Source organism: Dendrobates tinctorius, unplaced genomic scaffold, assembly GCF_039654945.1.
Source record: "Dendrobates tinctorius isolate UK_male_01 unplaced genomic scaffold, ASM3965494v1 ptg000292l, whole genome shotgun sequence".
Lineage (NCBI taxonomy): Eukaryota > Metazoa > Chordata > Amphibia > Anura > Dendrobatidae > Dendrobates > Dendrobates tinctorius.
Window position 1 is genome coordinate 2,561,026 of NW_027361959.1, and position 22,484 is coordinate 2,583,509.

The window sequence follows — 22,484 nt, forward strand, 5'->3', positions numbered from 1 at the left end:
ACAAAAAAAAACAGAGAAAGAAGGCAAATTGGATATCATTTCACACAAAACCCCCAAAAATAGTCCACACAAAATTGGTAGCACCCTCAATTAAATATTTGGCTGCACATCCTTTGAAATAACTAACTGCAATCAATTCCTAAAACCATCAACAAGCTTCTTAGGCTGGTTTCACACTTGCATTTTTTTGCGCTGCGTTTTTGCGCATACATGTGCATGTGTTTTTTTTTCCTATACTTAACATGGGTGCGCATTGGCATACGTTTGTATGCGTTTATATGCGCTTTTTGTGCGCTGCGGTTTTTTGTGGTGTGCGCCCATATTTTCCAGATGCTACATGTTGCATTTTTTGGTCCGCCCAACCACTTTAAAAAAACGCATGCGTACGTATGCGCACGGAATGCGCAAAAAATAACATAGTATATGGGTGCACATACGTGCACATGGCAATGCGCACGTATGCGTTTTTTTGCACATGCGTTTTTTGAGTCATCATTGTCTAGACACATGTTGAAACCACCCCCTACACAATCAAAATAAGTCTATATAAAAGTAGGTGTCTGCCTGCACTGTACCACAACGCTACAGACAGCCTGGAGAGCAGACAGACTGCAAAAGAAGAGACCATTTTCAATTCAAGCTTCAGTGGCAAGAATGTGAGTATTATTACATCTAATGTATGTGTGTCCTTTTAAATTGTATTATGCATTAATGCTTTGTATTATTTTTACATGCAGTATGTCTTCTGAATCTGAATATTCACCATCCCGGCAGGAACTGGCGCAAGCAGTCCGTGAGGTGATTATTTTTGTGCGTTTGGTAAGTATATCTGCTGCTTCTCCAAATCTGTAACATTTTTTGTTCTTTTTTTCAGACATCGTCATCTTCAACGGACGTGACTAGTGAGGCGGAGCAGCAGGAGCAGTCAAGCCAAGTCCCGGTGGTGATACAGAATATAAGTATAAAATGATTTTTAATGTCCCTCTATTTTTATCTTCTATCTTTCCTCTTTTCTGTACCTTTTTTTAACTTTTTATTCAGACAAAATTCAAAGATTCTAATGAATGTTTTTTGTCTAGGTTCCACAACGGGATGAAGATGTCTACCTGGATAATGAGCAGCTTATCCGCCTGGTCCAGGAGCGTGGCCTGTTGTGGGACAGCCATGACCAGCTTTACAAGGACAATGTGGTGACCCGACGGCTATGGAATGAGGTGGCCGCAGCGTTGATGGATGGCTGGGACAGCGCTCCTGCAACCTCCAAATAGGCATTTAGTAAGTATTTCCCTGCTCTGTGATGCTGCAGTGACTATTGTCCTTGATGGTACTGTTGGGTTTCCTGCTAGATATATTCTAGCAGGAAACCCAACAGTGTCATCTGGCTCAACAGTGACTGCTTTTGGATATTGTATTGCTGTATTGTGGCGCATTGACTCTTGTTCGTGATGGTACTGTTGGGTTTCCTGCTAGCATATATCATGCATCATACACAATTGTTAAATATTTTTTGTTTGTTTTTCCCACAGTGGACAAAGTCCGAACACGTTGGCGCTCGATCAAGGACCTCTTCAACATTGATGTTCGTGCTGAGGGTCAGGTTCGCAGTGGTTCAGTGGCAAGGCCCAGAACAAAATACCGGTACTACCGAGATTTGGAGTTCCTAAGACCGGTCTTTGCCACCAGAGCGTAAGTATTTTAATTTTTTTATTTTTATTTTTATTAATCCGTGCTTTTCTATTCCACAGCTGATGCTTCTTGTAAATGCATGATAGCAATGTTTTTCCTTTCTTCCACAGCACCTGTAGCAGCACCCTGCAACCTGCCCCTGGAGCGGTCCTTCATCGGTCGACCTCAGACCCGTCTCAGCCATCCCACAGCCAGGAAGCACCTTGCACATCAGCAACACGGACAGCTGCTGACCAGGAAGCTGGTCAATCAGGTGATTCCCTGTCTCAAGTCTCTGCCACTGGTTATGCGGGCACTACCCGCCAGAGGCAGAGGGCCTTGGACAGGAATGTCTTGCCCGAGTTTATGCACTTGAGCGAGGCCTTTAATGCCAGCCTCAAGTCGCTGTCAGACAGAGTGGAAAGCGGTTTTTCACTCATGGAACGTGGTTTTAACCACATGGAACACCGCTTCCACTCTGTCGAACTGCGCCTTGACCGTCTGGAGGCCGACCGCAACAGACTAGCGCACCATTTTTTTAGTAAAATTGAAAAGGGTATGGTGGAACACCTTAGTCCTGAGCAACAGCTGAGTGTGTTGCAGGCCTGCAACAATGCTTTCTTGCAGGCTATGCAGCAGAATCGGTACGGGCACCAGTCAGTGGTGTCATTTACATCTGTGCCACCATTGACTCGCTTCACCTCACTACCGACTTGTGCTGCATACCTCTGCACGGAAACCTCTATTCAAAGCCAAGCCAGCCACCATTGCACCACCACAAGTCTGAGTGCTGCTGGTCACTTCACCGACATCACCATGGCAAGCACTGCTCCTGTCTGGAGCACCACCGCCACCCCCATGCATGCTTGGAGCACAGCCACCGTGACTACTCCTCAAATGTGGAACAGTCCTGCTGCCAACACTCTAACATGTACTAGCCCTGCCGCCACCACTCCGCAAACATGGACCATCACTGCCGCCACCAGTCCTCCTGCAAGGACGAGCACTGCCACCGCCACCACAGAGCATCAGCAGCAGGCGCAGTAGCAACAGCAGCATCAGCCGCAGCAGCAGCCACAGCAGCAACAGCAGCAGATGGGGGACCCACATTCCTTATTTGCCCCAAGTTCCAGGTGGGGCCAACAATCAAGGCAGGCATTGGGCACAAGGAGGTCAAGGCAGGACAGTTAAAAGAGACCCAAAAGAGCTAGGAACACTTTCGCTGTACCTTTGTCCTCTCCTCCTACTGTGTCTAGATCCATTCCCATCACTGACCTCCCTTCTCCCACAAGTTTTGTTGCCCCTTCCCCTAGAACACCTTCATCCACTATAAGCTGTTGCTCATCACTGCACACCTCCAACTTGCAACCATCTTCCACCAAATGCAGAAAAAAATAAACTTTTTTATAATTTTTTTTGTTTAAAAATAAATTTACATTTCTGGTTTACCATAACAAAGTTTGATTAATATTTTTTCCGCCGCCTACTCACACTGCGCCGTACACACAATGTGCCTTACACCTTACAAGGTGTCATAAAAAGTGATTTGAGAATAGTCTGTTTTTACCATCCTCACTTCACTTATTGTGATACTAGGCCAGGGGGATTATAGATATACCTTGTAATTAACCACATCCTATATTAAGTGTGTGTTGAATAAAATGATGGGTAAAATACACATCATATGTACAATACCCAGGCCTAGCATCATAAATATTTATCAAACCTGGGCAGGTGATTATTGTATTAGAGTGTAAAAAGACATAGTGCACTCAGTAGAGGTATCAAAACAGGTTTTTTTTTATTAACTTACACACAAGAAAACATTTTACACCATTTAATCTTGCAAGTCCACCCGTCCTACATCAGAGATAAAGTAGGCAGCAAATTGGTCCCTCTTTTGGCCAACTTCAACGGATGACCTGAGACGGTGCTGAGTGAATTAAGGCAATGGGTTAGGAGCAGCATCATTGAGTTCAAAGGTCGGGTGCTCTTTAGCCATCACAAAATTATGTAGAACCCCACACGCCTTCACCACCTCATCCACTGTTTCAAGTTTCAGATTAATGGCTGTGCCAAGAATGCACCATCTGGAGACAAGAATCCCAAAAGCACACTCTACAGTTCTTCTGGCCCTGGTCAGCCTGTAATTAAAGATTTTTTTTTTGTGTGGTCCAAGTCACGGCTGGAGTAGGGTTTGAGCAGGTTATGACACATGCCTCATCACCAACCATTACAAAGGGCTGTGGCGGCGCTTCGGTGTGGGGAAGAGGCCGTGGCATGAGGAAATTAAATTGATGGCCATGCAACCTCCAGTCCATGTCAGAGTTCTTAAAAGCCTGGGAGCCATTCCCACGGCCAAATGCCCAAATGTCCACTGCAACAAACATACAGTCTGCATCCGCAATGGCCATGAGTACTGTAGAAAAGTACTTTTTGTAGTTATAGTTAGAGTTGAGCGAAACAGGTCTAAAAATTTCAAAAGTTGCCGACTTTTGGTAAAGTCGGGTTTCATGAAACGAAACCCGACCCTAGGGTGAGGTCAGCCACGAGCTCGGCAACTTTAGCGCCAAAGTCGCGTTTCAAAAGTTTGTTTTCCTCCCTTTTTCAGCCAATCAGGATCCACGGACACTGTGGGCAACGTGATGACATAGGCAGGGGTCACCACCATCTTTGAGAAGGGCATGCAAGTGATTGGCTTGCTTTGGGGGGCGTCACAGGGGGTATAAAAGGGCATGCACGCCGACCGCCATGTTACTCATGCTGATCTCAGAATAGGGAGAGCTGCTGCTGCTGATTCTGTAGGGAGAGCGTTAGGCAGGGAAGAAGACACCAAAAACTACTGCTTCTAGCGATTTTGCCTGTACAACACACCAGTCACTGTATGCAGTGCAAGTGGAGGCTATATTTTGCTGGATCAACTGTGTTGGTTGTTAGGCTGCCTTATAAGGCTTCCTGATAGCTGCATTGCTGTTTTCCCACTGCTCTGCAAACTGCTTTTTTAAAAGCAATCCAAATTTTTTTTTTTTTGGTCCTGCTGAGGTACTGAGCGTGCATTTTTTCACACCATACAGCGGTGTACGCTCCTCACACAGTACCATGTAACGGCTGTTATCACGGCCACAGTGAAGCTATCTGTGTGTTACTCTGTAAGGATAAGTCGAGGACATGTTCCGTTCTTACAGACCTCCACCTTCTAGTTTTGTCTGATTTTCAAACAGTTAAGTATATTTGCTGTTTGATCACATTCAAAACTATAGAGAGACAGCGTGTGTCAGTCCGTATACTTAAAAAACACGGAGCTTGACAATTTTACGGACACCGGACAGCGGTGTACGTGCACGCTCCTCTCTCAGTACCATGTAACGGCTGTTATCACGGCCACAGTGAAGCTATCTGTGTGTGACTCTGTAAGGATAAGTCGAGGACTTGTTCCTTTCTTACAGACCTACACTCTAGGGAGATGCCTATTCTTCCCAATTCTATATACATCTTGTAGTTTGTCATACACTAGCCAATTTCTGCCTGCGACATAGCGGTGTGATATTCACTGGGCCTCACACAATCCAACAGTGTCCACAAGTGTGTTCAGAAATTCTACATCTCCCCTTTCCTACAGTGACATTTTTCACACCTACGACATTGAGCCTGTGACATAGCGGTGTGATATTCACTGGGCCTCACACAATCCAACAGTGTCCACAAGTGTGTTCAGAAATTCTACATCTCCCCTGTCCTATAGTGACATTTTTCACACCTGCGACATTGAGCCTGTGACATAGCGGTGTGATATTCACTGGGCCTCACACAATCCAACAGTGTCCACAAGTGTGTTCAGAAATTCTACATCTCCCCTGTCCTATAGTGACATTTTTCACACCTGCGACATTGAGCCTGTGACATAGCGGTGTGATATTCATTGGGCCTCACACAATCCAACAGTGTCCACAAGTGTGTTCAGAAATTCTACATCTCCCCTGTCCTATAGTGACATTTTTCACACCTACGACATTGAGCCTGTGACATAGCGGTGTGATATTCACTGGGCCTCACACAATCCAACAGTGTCCACAAATGTGTTCAGAAATTCTACATCTCCCCTGTCCTATAGTGACATTTTTCACACCTGCGACATTGAGCCTGTGACATAGCGGTGTGATATTCACTGGGCCTCACACAATCCAACAGTGTCCACAAGTGTGTTCAGAAATTCTACATCTCCCCTGTCCTATAGTGACATTTTTCACACCTGCGACATTGAGACTGTGACATAGCGGTGTGATATTCACTGGGCCTCACACAATCCAACAGTGTTCACAAGTGTGTTCAGAAATTCTACATCTCCCCTGTCCTATAGTGACATTTTTCACACCTGCGACATTGAGACTGTGACATAGCGGTGTGATATTCACTGGGCCTCACACAATCCAACAGTGTCCACAAGTGTGTTCAGAAATTCTACATCTCCCCTGTCCTATAGTGACATTTTTCACACCTGCGACATTGAGACTGTGACATAGCGGTGTGATATTCACTGGGCCTCACACAATCCAACAGTGTCCACAAGTGTGTTCAGAAATTCTACATCTCCCCTGTCCTATAGTGACATTTTTCACACCTACGACATTGAGCCTGTGACATAGCGGTGTGATATTCACTGGGCCTCACACAATCCAACAGTGTCCACAAGTGTGTTCAGAAATTCTACATCTCCCCTGTCCTATAGTGACATTTTTCACACCTGCGACATTGAGACTGTGACATAGCGGTGTGATATTCACTGGGCCTCACACAATCCAACAGTGTCCACAAGTGTGTTCAGAAATTCTACATCTCCCCTGTCCTATAGTGACATTTTTCACACCTGCGACATTGAGCCTGTGACATAGCGGTGTGATGTTCACTGGGCCTCACACAATCCAACAGTGTCCACAAGTGTGTTCAGAAATTCTACATCTCCCCTGTCCTATAGTGACATTTTTCACACCTGCGACATTGAGCCTATGACATAGCAGTGTGATATTCACTGGGCCTCACACAATCCAACAGTGTCCACAAGTGTGTTCAGAAATTCTACATCTCCCCTGTCCTATAGTGACATTTTTCACACCTGCGACATTGAGCCTGTGACATAGCGGTGTGATATTCACTGGGCGTCACACAATCCAACAGTGTCCACAAGTGTGTTCAGAAATTATACATCTCCCCTGTCCTATATACACCTTGTACCTTGTTTTACATTGCTATATAGTTTGTGGGATTTTGTGTACATTTTTACCAAAAATGAGGAAGGCTGGTGGAAGAGGCCGTGGAATTGGGCGGGGGTTGCCAGCTGGTAATGATGGTGTTGGTGGTGGATCTGATGGTAGTGGCAAAAGCAAAATAGGACCGAATGCAGGAGATGTTGAGCCTGCGTCATCGTCTGGCTCCACAAGGCCTCGAAGGCTTAGTTTTCTAGGAGTTGGTAAACCGCTTTTAAAGCCAGAGCTTCAGGAAAAAGTTTTGGCTTACATTGCTGACTCAGCCTCCAGCTCTATCGCCTCATCTTCTGAAGTTGTAAAAAATAAAAGCACTGAGTCGTCATTGGAGGCTCATGTTCATGAACCACACCTTTCCTTGTGTCCTGCACCCCAACCAAGATTGAAGGATGACGCAGGCCATACAACTGATTACTCCTTGGAGCTGTTTTCACATACCATGCCTGGGTTATCAAGTGAAATGGTGAATTACCCATGCCAAGATGAATCTGACATGGAGTGCACTGATGCACAGCCACTGATAGATGATTCTGCTGGTACATTCACTCAGAGTACTACATTGTCCTCGCAGTGTAATGAGCCAGATTCTGACCCTGATGAGACTCAGGTGACCCTTCCCACATACTATACCACCATACACGGTGACACAGAGGAAGGTGCACATGACAATGAAGAGGAGGTGATGGATGACCCAGTTGTTGACCCAGATTGGCATCCATTGGGGGAAGAGGGTGCTGCTTCCAATAGCTCAGATGAGGAGGAGGAGCATCCACAGCAGACATCGACATCACAACAGCTGTTATCTGGCAGGCCCGGAGCACTCCAAAGACAGGTTCCAAAAATCAAGAGTTGCTGGACAGCTTGTCCAGACGGTCAAAATAGCACAGCGTGCTAGGCCGCAAAATGTCTTCCAAAGTAGGAAGAGTGCAGTGTGGCACTTTTTTGAACAAAATCCTCATGATCAGGCCAAGGTTATCTGTAAGAAGTGCGCAAAGACCTTTAGCCGAGGGAAAAATCTGAAAAATTTGAATACCAGTTGCTTGCTTAGACATTTAACCAGCATGCACTTGCAAGCATGGACACAACACCAAACCTCAAGTACCACATGTGCAACTGATCACAAAGAAGGTAGTTAGCAACGCTACATTGTTTTCCCCACTGTAAGCCCACCGGTTAGCACAGCAGCAAATGTTGAGGTGTCGTTGCAAGGCCAAAGCAGTCAGGGAATCCCACTGTTATATCAACGAAAGACTGAATCTAGGCCATCAGAAAGAACACCAACTCCATCACCATCATCAACCCTCTCTCAGTCCGCCCTGTCCACCGCTAGTTCCACCATATGCAGTTCTCAAGTCCAGCTCACCCTCCCAGAGGCTATGATTAGGTCAAGAAAGTACTCAGTCTCTCATCCGCGTACACTGGGTTTGAACGCCCACATTGCCAAACTAATCTCGTTAGAGATGATGCCCTATCGGTTGGTGGAAAGCGCATCTTTCTGCGAACTCATGGCCTATGCAGTACCACGCTATGACCTACCCAGTCGCCACTTCTTCTCTCACAAAGCCATCCCAGCCCTCCACCATCATGTGAAAGACCGCATTGTCCATGCACTCAAGCAGTCAGTGAGTGGAAAGGTGCACCTCACAACAGATGCATGGTCCAGTCGGCATGGCCAGGGCCGTTACGTGTCCATCACTGTGCACTGGGTTAATGTGGTGGATGCAGGGTCCACAGGGGACACCGGTGGTGGGACAGTGCTGCCTAGCCCACGGTATAGGAAACAGTTGGCTGTAGGCGTTCGACCCTCCTCCTCCTCCTCCAGAAGCGAAAGCTCGTCAACAGAGCGCAGTCGTACGAGCACTCCATCTGCAGCTGCCACTGTTGCACACGAGGTGTCCCCCTATAGAGCAGCTAGTGGAAAGAGTCAGCAGGCTGTGTTGCAGATGATGTGTTTGGGCGACAGTTACACTGCGGAGGTGCTGGCCGAGTACTTTCAGCGACAAAATGAGTCATGGCTGTGCAGTATACATTTTGAGGCAGGCAAGGTAGTTAGTGATAACGGCCGGAATTTTGTGGCAGCCATAGCCCTTTCAAAACTCCGACACATACCTTGCCTGGCTCACACCTTGAACCTGGTGGTGCAGTGCTTCCTCAATAATTATCCGGAGTTAACAGGCCTGCTCCAGAAGGTGCGAAGACTGTGCGCGCACATCCGCCGTTCGCCTGTACACTCCATTCGTATGCAGAAGCTGCAGCGATTGCTCCACCTTCCCAACCACTGCCTCATTATCGACATTGCAACAAGGTGGAACTCCACCCTGCACATGGTTGAGTGGCTGTGCGAACAGAGGCAGGCCATAATGCATTTGTGGGAGGATACACAGCCAGGCACTTTGAGAGCAGACATGGAGTTGACAGGTGTGCAGTGGTCGAAGCTGAAAGACCTCTGTAAAGTCGTTCAGTGTTTTGAGGAATGCACACGGCTGGTAAGCGCAGACGACGCCATCCTAAGCATGAGCATCCCACTTATGCGTCTGCTCATGCAAACTTTGACGCACCTTAAGGAGCAGGAGTCTGCAGCCAATGTTGACGAGGAGGAAGAGGAGGAGGGAATCCTTGATGACATTCAGCCATTGTCTGCTCAGGGACCTCTCCTGGACGAGGTGGAGGAAGAAGAGGAGGAGGAGGATGATGATGGGGATGATTACTTAGGGGAGGAGGATGCATCTCGTGGGGCAAGTGAAAATGTTGGCGTGGCAAGGTCTGGTACAGGGTTTGTGCGTGACTGGAGGGATGTGGATTTGCCAGAAAGTGCTCCTCCAACCAGCATTCGCAGTGCATCATTGACACCGGGAACATTGGCCCACATGTCAGATTATGCCTTGCAGATCCTAAAAAGGGACCCACGCATTGCCAAAATGATGAACGATGACGACTACTGGTTGGCCAGCATCCTGGATCCACTCTATAAAGGCAAATTCCAAAACATCATGCCACAGGAGAACCTTGACCTAATATTGGCTAATAAACAAGCAACTCTGGTAAACCGTTTGTTTGAGGCATTCCCAGCACACAGCAGCGGTGATGGTTCTCCGAGTCGTAGGGGGCAACATGGAAGAGGTGTTCGTGGTGCACACATCAGAAGTGGCGTTGGAGACAGGGGTTTCATGACCATTTTGTGGACTGAGTCTTCAAGTCCCGCTCACACGACTGGCAATACTGCATCGATTGAAAGTGACAGGAGACAGCAGTTGTCAACTATGGTTACAAACTACTTTTCCTCCCATATCGATGTTCTCCAGCCCAAGTCATTCCCCTTTGACTATTGGGCCGCTAAACTGGACACCTGGCCTGAATTGGCAAAATATGCCTTACAGGAGCTCGCTTGCTCAGCTGCAAGTGTGCTATTGGAAAGAGTCTTCAGTGCAGCTGGATCAATCCTGACAGAAAAAAGGACCCATCTGTCAACCCAAAATGTGGATGATCTAACCTTTATTAAAATGAACCATGCATTGGTTTCCAAGGATTTTGTCCCACCTTCCCTTGATGACACATAGGTTGCCAGAAAAATGGCTTGCTTTGGTCCTCCTCCTATTCCGCGAACTTGACCTATTTCGCCTTTTGCAGCAGCTGAATGTCCCACATCAACATATGCCACTTTGTAAACCGCCCTAACTGGGCTGACCCCCCCCATGGCCGGGGTCACCACCTAGCGCACGAAACCGTGCGAGTGCCGTTGCCCTGGACAGGTGGGTAGGCCGACTCTTGGGCGCGGGCACTGGCACAGGGTCCCTCATAGTGCAATCAAGTGTCTCTGACGGTGGTGGTGCACACCCGCCGTCAGACACACCGCCGTACTATGAGGGGCCCAGTGCCAGTACCGACGCCACGAGAGTGCCCCCCTTGCTTGGGCAGGGCCCCAGCATTTGCAATGTTTACCTCTCCCTGCTCCTCCGCTGTGTAGTCTGGGCTCTCAAATCCTTCACTGGGAGTGCCACTACAAATTGATTGAACTGAAAGATGATGGTTAAGATGTAGCTATGCCCTGTCCTGCTGGCCGGGCTCTAGCTCCAGATGATCAATGTCTTCCATTTCTTATGGACGTCGACTCACAATGACATGCAGTGGTGGTTTATCATCAGCTTTCACAGTTTTCCTACTCACAAACGTGTGACATTCCGGCGCACATTTTAAAATGTGCCCTCTCATGCCAATCAAATAGAATCGCCTACGGCCTGTGGCTTCTGTCTTTTGGACTCCAAAGTTACATGACAGATCATGATAGCCAATGAGCACCATGTTTACATCGCTCCCTGTGATAAAAATTTGATTGAGATGAGTAACAGTGATGGAATCAACAGAAGTGCGATACAGCAAGACTTTATTCACAAAAAAATGTTTTCACTGTCTCAACACACAAATTAATTGAGGGTCAGCATCGCCTTTGAGAATTGTGACCGAAGTTTTTCCCGTGAATAGTAATTCCTAGATTTCTGCAATCACTAGCCTTTATGTCAGTAATTGTATGCATCTCATTTCCTATTGCGGAGAGGCTGGACTGTATTACTGAGACAGAAATATATATGAAGATTTAAAAATAACACCAAAAGTATATAGTTGTGTACGCCTCAAATGCATTTCCTTTTTTCCACTTTTTAGATTGCTGTGTAATCCATACTGAGAACACGGAGATTTTACATGTTTAAACTATGCTATATATACCTGCTATCCAGTGATAAAGTACCCTTTCTCAACTTTTTACAATCTGGTCAAATCCATACTGGGCCTGAGAACATTTGAGTCTGCTTCCTGATCTATAGACATATATTTTTAATGTGTAAACTAGGCTACATATATACGTGTTATCCGGTGAAACTGTACCCTTTATCAACTTTCTACAATGTTGTTGAATCCATACTGGGCCTGAGAACGGCTGCCGAGCTGTTAATCAAGCTACAGCACCTGTGGTTTGGACACGTAATTTTTTCAGGAATGACTATTAGGCCTAACTCCGGAATTGCGGTTGACCTGAACTTACTGGGAAATCATCGTTCGCGGGGAATAATCTGAATCCCAGATCCCCATCACTAACGGAGTTCAGCAGGTTATCTGCACCTGTAAGCGAAAAAAGCTGGTCCATTCAGTGTAGCGTGCATGCAGCCCTGGACATGTACGGGAATGCTAGACCTGTTATTGCTCGATCTCATGTGCCAGAGCCTCGCTTATCCCTCTAGTAAGCTTGACGCGTACTGCGGGGGCATGCCGGAGTCTCGGTTGTTAACGGAATAAAGCTGAGAAATTGCTAGCACAATTACAAACACACATACCACACCACACACAGAATCGACAAAGCTTTCAAAGTGTGCATCTTTTCTTTAGGTGGCATGGTTGTGGTTTCCCAGGTGGAGTCCAATTAAGCCACAGGCTCCACTCCTGGTGGTGCCCTTTTGGACATTCCTTTAAGGTTCAGCTTTGCAATCATACTGCCCCCGGAAACCAAAAACTTTGCCTTCATGGACGCTGTTTGGAGGTTCGTGGGAATAACGCCGCCCGATCAGCAGTCGGCATATCGGTCGCCCTCCCAGGGCTGTGGGGTACTTGGTAATGGGCCGGTGTCAGTGGGATGTGTCACAGCAGCGGTGACCCGGACGGTGGCCCTGGGCGCCCATGTAAATGGTGTGGTATAATGGTAAACAGTTTATATAGATAGTTTGACGCCACCTGTGGTGTTCGGCAACATAGATGCTAGGCCAACGCTGCATGCAGATCCTCTGGGACTGATGGTGTTGTGCAGCAAAGATGGTGAAGCTCCCCACAGGTGGAGCTGGAGTCCCAGGGAAGTGTAGATGTAGTGATGGGGGAAAGGCACAGGCGGTGTAGGTGCTGGTACCCAGATGTAGCGGTGCTGGAATAACTGTAGGACACCAGAGCGTGCAGTTCCAAAGCTTTACTCAGTCTGCAGGCTACACAGATGCCTGCCTCCGTGCTGTGTCCTCCGGGTCAGGACCTCAGCCAACCTCCGGGACCAAAATGGAAAGCTTCCTTCCAACACTCCGCCAACATGTACCTTCCTGAACGTCTCCTTTCTAGTGCTTGTGGGGGAAGCACTCACAGGACCGTGGTTCACTGAAGCGCCTCCTGTCTAACAGATGTTCCTCAGACTTTACTTGTATGGCAGACAGCTGTAGCCTTTTCCTTCTGGCTCCCACACGTCGATGCTGGGGCCTCCGAGCCTTAGTTGGATACAGAGCATTTATAGCTGCTACTTCCCCCGGTTTCTGCTGCAGGAACGTCAGTGTCCCTACAAACTCGGAGACCGGAATCGGGACCATGCGCTCCAGCTAGGAGTGAGCCTTAACTCTGCTCATCCTCCAGCTCCCATTCTCACGTCCACACACTTCCCCTTCCCTGCACAGACTGCCCAAACTTACCTCCTCCTGACCACAGAGAGCAGCTCCTCAGCAGTCAGGTTCAGAGGTCTCCCTGCTAGCCTGGTGTGGGAAATGTGTTGTGTGTTGGATTCACTGCTAGAGAGATCCTTCGTTGTTCCCAAGCTTGACAACACACTCCCTAGGAGGAAGGTAATGCCACAGTGGCAACCGTACTCTTGGGGATGCCACAAGTGCACTGAGGCCCAGCCACTGCTGGATGATGCTGCTGGTACATTGACCCAGACCACTACATTCCCCTCGCACTCTACACTGCCAGAATCTGACCCAGAGGAAACTCTGGTTCCCCTTCCCACATACTATACCACCTTACATGGTGACAAAGAGGAAGGTGCAGATGAAAATGCAGGTTCCATGAGCAGGTGGGGGGGTATACTCATGGGCGATGGCACAGGGCACTGCATAGTACGCAAAAGTGTCTCTGCCGGTGGGAGGGCCTAAACAGCCAACTGCAGTGAGATGGAAGATGGGGACGACAAGGAGTTCAGAGTAGCGCAGGGATTCCCTAGCAAGGAGACTTGTGTAATTGTTTTCAATGTTGTGACAGCAATTTTTGGGGAGCACTATACTCTGGTGAATGATATATGTGGCCCACCATACACAGGAGCATTCCAAAGGTGGACATCAGACACTGGAGCAGCATTTACAGGGCCCATTATACACTAGAGCAGTAGAAATGGGGCCCATTATATATGGAGCATTATTTGGGCCCATAAGACAGTGGAGCTTCATCCATTGGGACCAACATATATTATAGCATTATGTGGAGCTCATCATATACGGTTTGAAACATTATATGGGATCAATGATTCCATATGGAGAAATATATGGGCCTCATTACTCTGTATAGCGCACTAAGCACTGGCCATAATACTGTATGGAGTTATATACTGTCCGTTTTAGGAGGTATTGGAGAATTTAAAATGGATATCAGTCATGAGATGTAAGAAGTGAAGTATTTTTCATTGTACTATACTGCTATTTCTCTGCCGTATCGGAGCATCATGAGTTGTGGTATGTGTTAAAGGGGCGCTCTTTGGCCCTGGGCCCACGAAAACCTGGAGCCAGCCCTACCCCCTCACAACTGTAGCCAAATAACCCCCATTTTTCAGTGCGTAACTAGTATTATGAAGTAAATTAAGGTTGACAAGCTAAAGTAATAAGAATTGATACTTTTGGCATTCAAATGGGCACTGTAGGTGTGTTTACTGTCCTCCTCTCACTGTCGACTTTAATTCCCCATTGACTTACATTGGGTTTCGTGTTTCGGTCGGACCCCCGACTTTTCCCTATAGTCGGCCGATTTTGCTCTACCCGACTTTTGGAAAAGTCGGGTTTCATGAAACAAAACTCGACCCTTAAAAACCAAAAGTCGCTCAACTCTAGTTATAGTACCCCGATCCAGTTCTTTTAGGTTTGATTATCTGTATGTGTTTCCCACCAACAGCTCCAAAACAGTTGGGGAAATTGCAGACTGTCCAGAATTTGTCAGCTATTTCCTTCCACTTTTCAGATGTATTTAAAAAAAATGAACATTTAACTTTTTTTCACAAAAAAATACTTCAGGTTCAATTTTATTTTACCAATGGCAACAGGAGAAATTGGACTGCAAAAGTTATTGTGCAATTTCTCCTGAGTATGCTGATTCCTGATATGTGGGGGGGAACCACTGTTTAGGCGCATGGCAGAGCTCAGAAGGGAAGGAGCGCCGTTTGACTTTTTCAATGCAAAATTGGATGGAATTCTGATCAGACGACATGTCACGTTTGGAGAGCCCCTGATGTACCTAAACAGTAGAAACCCCCCACAAGTGACCCCATTTTGGAAACTAGACCCCCCCAGGAACTTATCTAGATATGTGGTGAGGACTTTGAACCCACAAGGGCTTCACAGAAGTTCATAACGTACAGCGGTACAATTAAAAAATATTTTTTCCACAAAAATGATCTTTTCACCCCCAAATTTTATTTTCCCAAGGGTAACAGGACCCTAAAAGTTATTGTGCCATTTGTCCTGAGTACGCTGATACCCATATGTGAGTGTAAATGACTATTTGGGCGCATGGCAGAGCTCAGAAGGGAAGCATCGCCATTTGACTTTTTTGGCTGGAATTGAGATCGGACAGCATGTCGCGATTGGAAAGCCCCTGATGTACCAAAACAGTGGAAAGCCCCCACAAATGACACCATTTTGGAAACTAGACCCCCAAGGAACTTATCTAGATGTGTGGTGAGAACTTTGAACCCCCAAAGGCTTCACAGAAGTTTATAACGTACAGCCGTACAATTAAAAAATCATATTTTTTCCACAAAAATGATCTTTTCTCCCTCAATTCTTATTTTTCCAAGGGTAAAAGGACCCTAAAAGTTATTGTGCAATTTGTCCTGAGTATGCTGATACCCCATATGCGGGTGTAAACGGCTATTTGGGTGCATGGCAGAGCTCGGAAGGGAAGCAGCGCCATTTGACTTTTTTGGCTGGAATTGAGATCGGACACCATGTCGCGATTGGAAAGCCCCTGATGTACCAAAACAGTGGAAAGCCCCCACAAATGACACCATTTTGGAAACTAGACCCCCAAGGAACTTATCTAGATGTGTGGTGAGAACTTTGAACCCCCAAAGGCTTCACAGAAGTTTATAACGTACAGCCGTACAATTAAAAAATCATATTTTTTCCACAAAAATGATCTTTTCTCCCTCAATTCTTATTTTTCCAAGGGTAAAAGGACCCTAAAAGTTATTGTGCAATTTGTCCTGAGTACGCTGATACCCCATATGCGGGTGTAAACGGCTATTTGGGTGCATGGCAGAGCTCGGAAGGGAAGCAGCGCCATTTGACTTTTTTGGCTGGAATTGAGATCGGACACCATGTCGCGTTTGGAAAGCCCCTGATGTACCAAAACAGTGGAAACCCCCCAGAAATGACACCATTTTGGAAACTAGACCCCCCACGGAACTTATCTAGATGTGTGATGAGCACTTTGAACCACCAAGTGCTTCACAGAAGTTTATAACGCCCGGGCGTAAAAATAAAAAAATCATATTTTTTTCCACAAACATGATATTTTTGCCCCCAATTTTTTATTTTCCTAAGGGTAACAGGAGAAATTGGACCCCAAAAGTTGTTTTGCAATTTGTCCTGAGTAGGCTGATACCCCATATGTGTGGGTAAAACACTGGGCGCATGGCAGAGCTTGGAAGGGAAGGAGCACCATTTGACTTTTTCAACGCAGAATTGGCTGGAATTGAGATCAGATGCCATGTTACGTTTGGAGAGCACCTGATGTGCCCAAACAGTGGAAACCCCCCAATTCTAACTCCAACCCTAACCCCAACACACCTCTAACCGTAATCTCAGCCCTAATTCTAGCCCTAGCCCTAACCCTAATGGGAAAATGGAAATAAATAATTTTTTTAATTTTATTATTTTTCCCTAACTAAGGGGGTGATAACGGGGGGGCTGATTTACTATTTATGGCGGTTTTTATGTTTGGCAGCTGTCACACGCTAAAAGATGCTTTTTATTGTAAAAATTAGTTTTTGCATCACCACATATTGAGAGCTATAATTTTTCCATATTTTGACCCACTGAGTCATGTGAGGTCTTTTTTTTTGCAGGACGAGTTGACATTTTTATTGGTACCATTTTCGGGCACGTGATATCCTTTGATCGCTTTTTATTCCAATTTTTGTGACGCAGAATGAACAAAAACCAGCGTTTCATGAATTTCTTTTGGTGGGTGCGTTTACACCGTTCCGCGTGTGGTAAAATTGATAAGGTAGTTTTATTCTTCGGGTCAGTACGATTACAGCGATACCTCACTTATGTCTTTTTTTTATGTTTTGGTGCTTTTATGCAATGAAAACAATTTTATATAAAAAATAATTATTTTTGCATCGCTTTATTCTGCGAGCTATAACTTTTTTGCTGATGATGCTGTATGGCAGCTTGTTTTTTGCGGGACAAGATGACGTTTTCAGCGGTACCATGGATATTTATATACATCTTTTTGATCGCGCGTTATTGCACTTTTTGTGGCAGTATGATAATAAATCATTATTTTTTGCTTCGTTTTTTATTTTTTTTAAGGGGTTCGCTAAAGGGGTTAACTAATGGAACAGTTTTATAGGGCGGGTCGTTACGGACACGGCGATATCAAAGATGTGTACTTTTAATGTTTTTTGTTTTTTATTTCCAAGAAATGAATTTATTTGGGAATATTTTTTTTTTAATTTATTAAGCGATTTTTTTAACATTATTTTTACACTTTTTTTTTAACTTTATTACATTGTCCCGGGGGGACATCACTGTTATGTGACAGATCGCTGATCTGTCACATCACAGATTGCTGTGACAGATCAGCGATCTGTCACAGGCATAGAAGCAGACTTCCTCATGCCTGCGCTTTGCAGGCACTGAGGAAGCCAGCTCCCTGCAGGCCCCCGAAGATCCCCGTCGCCATCTTGGATCTGGGGACCTGCAGGGAAGGAGCCCCCCGCAGCAGCACTGCACATTGCGCTGCTGTGGGGGGTTCAGGGAAGCACGGAGGGAGCCCCCTCCATGCTTCCCTGAGCCCCCCAGACAGCGCAATGCCGATACTTCCCTTTAACCCCCGATACACCGTGATCTTGTTTGTGCAAGGGGTTAATGTGTCGTGGCGGTCCATGACCACCTCTGACACATAGTGCTGGGTGTCAGCTATGATAATCAGCTGACACCCGGCCGCGATCAGCGGCGCTCACTCTGTGAGCGTCGTTGATCGCTGTGACGTACTATCCTGTCCCTGGGAATTAAGTCCCAGGGCACATGGACGGGATAGTACGTCACATGGCAGAAAGGGGTTAAGGAGCATAGCAAGGCATGAGATCCCTGTGTCTCCTCTTTCAGGAGTAATTGGGGGGACAGAGATAGACCAGGCCACCCCTAGTTCTTGAAACTTGGTAAGCACCCAAAGTCCCTACACTTACATGACACCTGTCAACAATGCCTACTTAGAAAGCAAAAACAGTGAATGTTACTTGAACATTAGAGGTGTTTTCCAAGAAGTAATTGATAAGGTATGTTCTGTCATGATCCAGTCCAGAGTTTGTTTTCTGCTGTCTTCTCTTTGGACTAGTCATGTGGGGGTAAATCCCCTCCGCCTGGTTCTGGAGCTGGCTGGGCTATTTCAGTCCTCTGCAGCCTGCGGGCCAGCGTCAGCTATACTTCAAGCTTCCAAGCTAGTGCCTCTGACCTGTATTCCTTTAGTGTTCCTCCTGCCCCCTGATTACCTGGACTTATGTATGACCCGGCTTGCTCTCTGGACGCTGCTTCTGGTTTTTCTGTTTCTGATACCACGCTTTCTGACTGGCTTTGACCCTTTGGCTTGTACACTCACAACAGCTTACATCTTACGTTTCTGATACCATGTTCCTGGTAGGTCCTGAATTCTCACTCGTCCCTGACTATGCACTTGATGTCTCCCTTGGTACTTCTGCTCCTGACAGTTGCTGACTTCGGCTAGTCTGAACACTCTTTCATTACCTGTGACACCTGTGCTGTTGCTCTGTGTTACTACGCCATGTGGGTGTGTGTGCAACCTCTCTTCCCTCACCATCACCCCCCGGTGGAGGTTGCGCTGTGCTACACTGCAGCAGCACGTTACAAGTTCATTGCACAGTCTATTATTTTATAGATTGTCACATCCCAGGAAACTAATAAATGAGTTTATTACAAAATATATATTTGTTATAATTCATTGGAAATTTAAAGGTCTGGATGCTGTTCTCATGGCACTGAAGTAGTTAACTTGTTAAGTTGCCTCATTTTCCAATATATTTTGAAATTAAAACTAAGAATATTTTGCCTGTTCTGATAATTTCTTAATATATTTCTTCCACTTGTCATTCATAGCTGTGATTGAGATTCCCAGAGAGGTGCTCACAAGTTACCGATTAACAAGTTCCGTGCTCCTTTAGATCACATTTGCTTTTATGACTGACAGTTATTTAGGATGATGAGAGAAATGTTTGTTACTGAATTAGTACAGATTAGGAAAAGATTAATTAAGGATTACATATGTTTGAAAATTGTGTCATCTATAAACCCATTAAAGGAGGCAAATTAATGTTATATTGTTTTACTACATTTCTAGAGCACAGCCAATAGAAAAGTATAACTTAAAGGGGGATTCAGGTAGTCAGCAATTGGCTGAGAGTAAGTAATTGCATTATATTAAATCACCCTTATGAAACAAAAACTATCTTGGAGTACTTAAAAAATTTCAGGCATCCATGGCTCGTACATAATCTGTCGACAGCTCCTTCTGAAATGTTAACAGGGACCATCTATGGTTAAAAGAAATGTTCATATTGGAAGTTTCAGAATGTACGGTATACTAAATTACTATTGCTGCCTATAAGAACCCTAAAGATGTCTTAAAGAGAACCTGACACCTTACCTGGGTCCCTCAAACCAGGACCGTGTATTTATTACTATCATTATACCCTTCCTTCCTAACAAGCCCTTTTTATAGTCTAATTGATATCTGCATATGGCAAAAAACTATTTTATAACTTTGGTGGTGATTTGATAAATAGTGGGTGATTAGTCATGGGGGTGTTGTTTACCCAAGACTAATCGTCCCACTAATCATGTTATCATACATCCATGTGTAATTTGCAAGAGCACCACCACCGCTGGCTTTTTGCAAATCGATTTACAGTGGTGATCTAGGACCTGTGACACCGCTGCCTCCCTGGCCATGCGCCGATGAAGCCGGGGAACATACACATAACTTACTGCGCACTGTAGGTAGGCAGAGATTTGCAACGAGCCGGCGGTGACGCCACTCTTACAAATCATGTCACTCATGCCTACAGGAGCATGATATCATGATTAGTGAGATGATTGGTCTCGGGAAAGCAACACCTCCATGACTGGTCAACCACTAATTGGCATATCGCAAGTGTAGTTATAAAATAGTTTTTTGCTATATGCAGAAATCAATTAGAAAATAAATTGATAGGAAGGGTATAAAGTTAGCAATAAATACATGAGGAGTGGTTTGTGAGACATGGGCATGCTGTTAGGATCCCTTCAAAGAGGAGATTTTGGATAAGACAAAAAGGGTTTATTTTTTTCCAAAAATAGTACTGCTCTTGTCTGTGCAACAGCAAGGGAATCTGTAAATGTCCACTGTTCACCTGCTATTTGCCAACTGGCTGCAAACAAAGTTGAAGGACAAAGTCAGTACCTTGTAATATAAAATCATCAGCTGTCAGCAGAATAACGGGAGCTGCTTATGGGACAAGGAAAGGGGATGATTGGGAGCTGAACCTTCTCAGTAGGACAGATTATATGATAAATGTTTCTAAACTGCCTTCCTTAACCCCAAAGTTGTTATATACAGATGCATCAAAGGTTTTCATAACCCCCAACACACTATTTTCATATCTCATGCTAGAAATGATCACACCTAAGAGGATTACAATGATTTAACCTTGTACAAGTCATTGACCAATGTAAAGTGTGGTGTCCAGATATACTTTTTTTTAGGACCAGCCATCCCTATGTGATGCTGAGTCAATTCAACCTTTTTTTCAGATCTGTAAATTAACCATTTCTTTCCCAGACTGCCTCTGTCATTACGATGCTTACATGAGTATGAACCAGTCCTGCAAACAGTATCTTTTGGAGAACAATCCTTGCTCTACATATATTTCCTGCAGGCAAAATGTAAATATTTTTGTAGACCTGTTCCCATCCAATAACACCTATGTTATCACATACCTATATATGCTGTCGTAGTAATGCAGTATTTGTGAGGCACCAGCTCCGCTATGGCTGCATAGACATGCAGTCATGGAACTTTACACAGTATACACAACATATTTTTCAATTTTCAGACTGTGTGATATGCTGCATTGAAAACGTTTAACCCTTTGCAGCGACGCACTGCAGGCACGCTAGGAGGGTAACATGTTTTCTGCTGCCTCATGTTTCCCTGCAGATGGCACTCACAGCCTCTGTTCCCCATCCCATACACCCCTTGTGCTCTTCATATTTTCACAGCTGCTGTAAAGCCTCTTCATTTGCTGGAAGACCTGATAGTAACTACACTTGTCACAGAGGTAGAGAGAAAATGCTTCGGATTAAAACAGCATTTGTGGCCTTTCCTCTGCTGCTTCCTTGCCTGCTTTCCAGAGGTGACAACAGAAATGACCGTCGAGGTGGATTTACCCTGACAGCAAAGATGTAAAACAGCCAGGGAATGTTCATTCAGTGCAGTATCCTAAGAGGGACCTGCAGCCATAAACATCAGCACCAAAGGGGCTTCCTACCAACAGTGACCCTAGCACCTGCCATTGGGTTGGCTTCACATCTGGCTCAAAGAGTCTAAGGTGGGTTGGCAAATGTGGCCGGTAAGATTCATCCTGCAGTTCATCTGCCTAGCAAACTTCCTGTACAGTTTGATGTAATGTCTTGTTTTTGGTCCATCTGCATTGACTACAGCAACTTCCCTTTCTCTCTGACACAATGATCCAGGCAGGCAGCGGTGCACATCCCTTTTCATGTGTGACAAGTGATTACACACGCACTCCGGTTCTGCTGCTCTGGCTTCCTCCATTCATTTTGTTCAGAGTGACAATGCCTTTGCTGGGTATTCTGATGTCGAGTGCACCCCCTGTCTAAAGCTGACACCTCCATGTTTACGTCTGTGCATGAAAAGGTCATGAGGGGTATTACGAAGCCGAAAGCATTGAGTAGAATACCTTTGAATTAATTTTTTTTTTAATATTATTATTTATGTTATTTCAATTGAAAACCATTTATAGCGACTGAATCTTTTATTTGTAGTCATTGACACAAGCCAGACAACCATTTCTAACAAGCATTATGTATTATGTGCCCGGCTATTCCTTTATGCTGTTGTGAAACTGTTTATAGCAGCCAGGGCATGATTAATTTTGAGCCTGTATTTGCCACGTCTCTGTTCTGTGTCTTGTTAAGTGGTTTTCGTTGTAGGTGAAGCATGCTATTAATAATGTAGAATTGAATAAACAGTCAGACTTGAGAAAAGTTTGTATATATTATGGAAAACTGCATATTTCAAGGCAACCCAACCATT

At 45.5% G+C, this 22,484-nt stretch overlaps 1 protein-coding gene across 1 annotated transcript in view; it reads left to right on the forward strand.

Annotated features, from left to right (window-relative positions):
- The first annotated feature begins 21,436 nt into the window (after nucleotides 1–21,436).
- LOC141072848 (cGMP-dependent protein kinase 2-like) overlaps nucleotides 21,437–22,484 on the forward strand; it is a 323,665-nt gene continuing 322,617 nt past the window's right edge. Inside the window, exon 1 of the mRNA XM_073560030.1 lies at nucleotides 21,437–21,756. The gene's annotated coding sequence lies outside the window, so the exon portion shown is untranslated. The remainder of the gene's footprint in view (nucleotides 21,757–22,484) is intronic.